Genomic DNA, 6,339 nt, shown 5'->3' with positions numbered 1-6,339 from the left:
GGTACATGCTCATGTGTTAATTAAATGTAAAACCATATGCATTGATACTTTTGTGTATACTTTATTGCAGAAAGAAAAAAATGAGAAAATAAAAAGAAATAAAAAAATGTAGATATCAAAAGAAAAAAAATAGAAAGAAAAGAAAAAGAAAAGAAAAGTAATAAAAAGGGGACAAAATGCCCCAAGTGAAGCTCAATAATAATCAATGCATATGTGTTGTGATCAAGAAAAAAAATGCATGAGTATGTGAAAAAGTGAAGAATGGGTAGTTAGGTTTGTTTAGAATTGTATAGGTTGCTATATAGGTTAGGTGGGAAGTTTAAGGTAATCAAAGATTCAAATTTCAAGTCCACTTGACCAAATATGTATCCTTACCTTGACCCTAGCCCCTTTACAACCTATTAAAAGACCTCATGATGAATGTATGCATGCATTGAATAATTGTCGATTGTTAGATGAAAAACAAATCTTGGAAAGCATGATTAGGGGAGAATTGAGAGAATCGACCCTATATACTTGAGCGATTAGAGTGCAAACACTTCCGGTGAGGGTTCGACGCTCAATTCCTTGATTCCCGGCTTTCATGAGCGTTCTTCTTGCAAGTCTACTTGGACTTCATTTTCATACTTGAATTGGTAGGATTCATGAGTCATCATATGACCTTAGCCCTACCCGTTTATACATGCTCTTGGAAGACTGATTTATTTTTAACCTAGGTAGAATTATTTTGCATTTAGTTGTATTCATATAGATAGATGCATTTAGGTTATTTGCATTGAATAAATGTCATACTCCTTATTTCATTCTTGGTTTAGCATGAGGACATGCTATGGTTTAAGTGTGGGGAGGTTGATAAACCCCATTTTTAGGGTTTATCTTCTGTTGAATTTAGAAGGTTTTATCATCTTTTTCCATATTTATTCAATGAAATAGCATGGTTTTGTAAATTCTCCTTTAATTGTGCTTAAGAGTGAAAACATGTTTTTATGTCTTAAAGTAGCTAAATTTAATTCACCTTGATTCCATTAGATGCCTTGATATGTTTGTTAAGTGATTTCAGATTTAGGAGGCAAGGATTGGATTGAGGGAATGAAGAAAAAGCATGTAGAAATGGAGAACTCATAAAGAAATGAAGGAATAGCAAAGCTCTCAAGCCCGACCTCTTCGCACTTAGTCGACCATAACTTGAGCTACAAAAGTTCAAATGATACGGTTCCAGTTGCGTTGGAAAGCTAATATCCGGTGCTTCATAATGATATAAAATTTGCCATAGTTACATCACGTTTAGGGGTGCGCACGCACACTGTATGCGTACACACCGATGTTGCACGTGACCCACTTAAGCGCAACTCGTGGCCAGCGATTTCTGGTGCATTTTGGGCCCAATCTAACTTATTTCTGATGCTATTTAACCCATGGATTGAAGAGGGATGAGAGAACTAGTCATTATTAGTTTAGCTTAGATTAGTTTTGGAGGAAAAGTTAGTTTCTAGAGAGAGGAGCTCTCTCTTCTGTCTAGAATTAGGAGTAGGTTAGATCTAGATTAGGAATTCTTAGATCTAGGTTAATTTCATGCTTAGATTTACTTTTCCTTTTGTAATTTTTCTTCTTCTATATCTCTTCTCTCTAGTTTAGCATTTAATTCTTGTAATTCTTTACTTTTATGTTGATGCACTTTTGTTCTTTTATTTCTCTTTAATGCAATTTATGTTTTCATGTTCCTTTATTGTTGAATTGCTTTGTTGTTGTTTAATTCCTTGCAATTGAGTAGTGTAGATTTACTTTCCTTGCAATTTTACTATGATTTTCTTTTATGCCTTCCAAGTGTTTGATAAAATACTTGGAAGAATTTTAGAGTAGAATTTTCTGCTCTTGGCTTGGGAAGGTAACTTAGGAACTCTTGAGTTGCTAATGTCCAAGTGATTGATGATTGGGAGCCATTGACTCTAGTTCTCATTAATTCAATTGGTGGAGAGTTAGGACTTATGGACTTGGATTGATATAGCTTATTTGACTTTCCTTTACTACTAAGTTAGAGGATGACTTAATGGGATTGATCCTTTCCAATTCTCATGTTGTGGTTAGTGATAAGGATAGAGATCCTTGACCGCCAAACCTTGCCAAGACCACTTTATCATTTACATTTCCATTGTCATTTACTTTTCTTGTAATTGTGAGACGACACTACCCTGTAATTCCTTTGAGAGATGACCCGAGGTTCCAATACTTCGGTTTATAAATTTAGGGGTTTGTACTTGTGACAAACAATCTTTTGTATGAAAGGATTATTGTTTGGTTTAGAAACTATACTTGCAACGAGATTTTATTAGTGAATTTATATACCATCAAAAAAATCAATTCATCACTCATCTTTCCTGCTCCATCGTGTTGTGCTCTGTGAAGATTCTTTTTCTCCATTTTTGTTGAACTAGGTTTATATACAAATCCACATTCTCTTCTTTTAATTACTCATATTTTTTATTTGCTAATTGTTACTACTTCTATTTCATTAATGCTAGGTTTTGATTTTCTCTTTGTTAGCAGAAATTGGGGTAAGGTCTTAATGAAATTCCTTTGTTTTTTTCTTAGCATACAAATTTGCATTCGCTTCGCGGTTTTGATTTGTAAATATGCTCTCTATTGGTGATTTACTGATTTGCATAGCACGTGTTTGATGAATTGCTTGAATGCTTATTTTTTTTTGTTCAAGGCAATCGAAGATTCTAGAATCTCGATCGTGGTTTTCTCCAGAAGCTATGGAGATTCGACGTGGTGGTTGAAGGAATTGGAGAAGATAATGAAGTGTGGGAGCAGCAAGGGTCAGAAGGTTATGCTGGTGTTCTACGGTGTTAATCCGTCGGAAGCTGGGATGGCGTTCGCATACGGGAACCGCTCAAGGAAGCTGCTTGTCTTTCGAGTTTTGTTACATATATCAGTAGGTACTTTTAAGTTTTAAAGCTGTTTAAAGAATGACTGATCATATAATCCATATAAATGCGAGACAGTCATATGCTTTTCAAAGTGTCTCTGCTCCATCCTAGCATCCCTCTTCACCGAGGATTGTTAAATTGACCACTCACCTTCTTGAAGTTGGGTTTGGACATGGTGAAATATTTGTAGGTGCCCATAAATGATTATGCAGTAACATTTTATGCCCCTTGTTGTCCCTAGGTGAAGTGGGGCAATTAATTTCTTATTATAAAAGGTCTCTTAACATTGTAGTATTGTCTTATTTTTGCAGGATGCTACAGAGTATAAAAGAAGGGTCAGGCAGTAGGCAAAGCAATAGCCACCAATAATCTAGTGATACCACAACTCACCTTAGGAACTATTTTTGCATCATATATGCTCTCATGCACTATAGCTTGAAACTGTTCTGTCATCTATGATTGTTGGCTATAATATTTTGCATACACTATGGTATTTCCTATATATGTTTACTTTTCGATTTGGATTAAGTGTTAATATATAAACAATGTGGAAACAACAAAAGAAGACATGTTGGTGGCATGTGCCTGATGTTTGCTGATGCATTTCTATATGAATCAATAACAGTTCGGGTGAATGAATTGCATGTGTCTCCTTTGATTTCTTTGTTATTCGATTTTTTTAGGTGAATGAATTGCATACACAATGAGAATAATATATTTTCTTTTTTTATTTCCTTGACTCTTTTTACTTTATAGTAAAAAATTAATTTGCATATAGACAATTACTTGAGAAGGAAAAATGCACAATATAAAAGCATATAGATATCCACTACTAGTTATCCCAAAAGTACTATTTTTAAGAAATTTACATTGGTAGTATTTCATGCCTTTGCAACTAGTATTATGTATAAGAACAAAACTGAAGTTAATTGTGAATGTTGTCTTTGGTTGAGATTGATATTGCTACCAACCGCTTAATAAAATCTGATGATAATGTGTTGGTTAGTTTAGGTTGCTTAAGTGATTGGACTTTCCAGAAATGAAGTTTAGCTTATACTTATGGGTTATGAGGTATGTGAAATGCTATTTTTCTGCACCTCTTTACTACTAAAAATTTGATTGCATACTTGCAAGAAATGAAATAGCACACTGGATTTGCAAATATGCATTTAGTTATTATATTCATGGATATGTTCCTGATCTTATTTTATATCTTGTTTAGAATACGGTAGAAGCTCCTGGTAATCCAGAGATTTTGCAAAAAAAATTAGCCTTTATTTTACACAAATAATTTTATATAATTTTTTTTATTTTCTCTATATGATCATCAGTTGTAGTTGGAGTGGTTGATGGCATTGATGTCATCACCTCCTTCTGTCTTTTCCCCTACTGAAAGGAGAAATTATTAGTTCACATGGTGGCATAGTGGGGTTAGGATTGTTTTCTTAGGACTCTTACCCTCGGCTTCAATTATATAAATATCATGCGCCCCTCGTTTTCCTTAATGGGGAAAAGTTCCTCTCATCCCCTTTCCTAATTTTAATTTGCTTCCCTAACTTCATACTCTCTAGTAATAATTTAAGGCCTATATACAAAATCTATATCATGCTATATGCTATATTTAATTTCATACTTATTTTTTAAACTCACGTGTTTCCTAGAAGTAAACTTTAAGTTCTTCTAAAATCGTAGGTCTACCATATGTATGGCAAACCTTGCTGGTATATATTGAATATTGATCAATTAATTATTGTTCTTAAAATAATCACTATATTTTAACTATAGTTTCTTAATAATCTTTAATTTTGCAATACTTTTTTTTTGCAAAAAAGTAATTTTATACTATTAAATATAATTTTATACAATTAATATTTAATAATAACTAATTAATGATTATAAATTATAAAATTGTTGGTTTTTTAGTAATCCGCGTTTTATATATTTTGATGATGACGACACATATGCTATGCACGCGTCTGCAAGCCTTAAAATGCTACTTTGCTCATTAAGTCAATAATATTAATATACTCTCCGCCCAAATATCATAGCTCGGTCAAAGCCTAGCTATACCCAAGTTAGCTATACAAAAATTCTAAGCTATATAATGTCTAGTACACGCGTTGATTATGATGATGATTAACTTCTCTCATTAACTTGGGTGAAACAACTTACTATGTGTAATTATATATACATACTTTTCTTACTGAAATAATTAAACAATTGTCACATGCGAGGGAAATGTAAAAATTAAAGCAGCCAGATAGTGAATGCCTATTTTCGAATATCTTGTAAAAATGTTGTTAAACGTTGAAAAAGCATAACACAGGTAGCACTTGTTATTTTTGTATTCTATGAAAGAATTAGTGATAATAGAAGATCTAATTTCTTTGGTTTCTAGGCTTTTGATAAAGTATTATTAAGTTTTGTGATAATAGAAGATCTGTTGATTTCATATGTGCTACTCCAGCTTCATCAAGATTTGCCAATAATAACAATAATAATGATGCACTAGTTCCAGCAATTAAGAATATCAATAGGCCTAGCATGGTGGTGAATGTGAAGGTCTTGAAGAAGCTATTCTCTGTTAACAACTATCAAAAGAAACCAAGAAGGAGAGTAAGATAATTATCCTTTTCCTATGGTGATTTATGTGGTGATTTATGTCAATCAGGTATAAAATTGATCTTTTATTCAGGTATAAAATTAGAAAGGCTTTTATTAGTCTTTGGTGAGGGGATTAATCCATATCACTAGAAAGCTATGCCTCTTCAAATGAAATGTAAAGATAAAAGAGTATTTGGATATGTAAGTTGGTCGCTTAATCTTAGTTGTTATAGAAGCGTTCTGTGGATTTCAGAGTATGCTAAGCTTTACTTTTAACCATCATGTCTACTCACTGGCATATATCTCCACTGTCCAAGTTCATGAGGTTAAGGATATCATGAAAGACAGGGTAAGAATTATATATTACTGGTTAATTTTAATGTTGATTTGTCAGCAATTGTGTGCCAAGTAAGTGATGATTAGCAAGTAATGTTCTCTCTTGTCATTGTAGTTTTAAACATGACATTGTTTTATAATTCACTATGCTCAAGAAGCGCAAACTGATGGTGATCCTGAACTTCTGGATGATTCTGAATTTTATCAGCAATTACTGAAAGAATGTTTTGAGATAGTTGATCCTAATTCATTTGGTAAAACATTGTGGCTGAAAATCTTCACATATAGCTCTTTTTTCGGCCAGTGTTTTTAATTTCCTAGCGGAATATTATGCCCTTAAACTCTGTTCTTTAATAGTCCATGTCAAATACCTCATTTTCTGTTATTTCACTTTTATAGAGACAGCATTTTATGCGTTGAAGAGAATGCAAAAAAAGAAACAAAAAATTGTTGATCGCTGTGCCTAAAA

The 6,339-nt window shown here is 32.9% G+C and overlaps 1 long non-coding RNA gene across 2 annotated transcripts; it reads left to right on the top strand.

Annotated features, from left to right (window-relative positions):
* On the top strand, window positions 2,358-6,339 carry LOC107619684. 2 transcript variants are annotated; one of them, XR_002354224.1, is made up of 5 exons: window positions 2,358-2,432; window positions 2,520-2,552; window positions 2,711-2,939; window positions 3,242-6,124; window positions 6,270-6,339. It is a non-coding gene; the product is annotated as an uncharacterized LOC107619684 (long non-coding RNA). The 2 variants fall into 2 exon arrangements; XR_001615743.2 differs by having other exon boundaries at window positions 3,242-5,883; window positions 5,986-6,333.

Source organism: Arachis ipaensis, chromosome B09, assembly GCF_000816755.2.
Source record: "Arachis ipaensis cultivar K30076 chromosome B09, Araip1.1, whole genome shotgun sequence".
Classification (NCBI taxonomy): Eukaryota; Viridiplantae; Streptophyta; class Magnoliopsida; order Fabales; family Fabaceae; genus Arachis; species Arachis ipaensis.
This window is presented reverse-complemented; position numbering and strand designations above follow the sequence as displayed.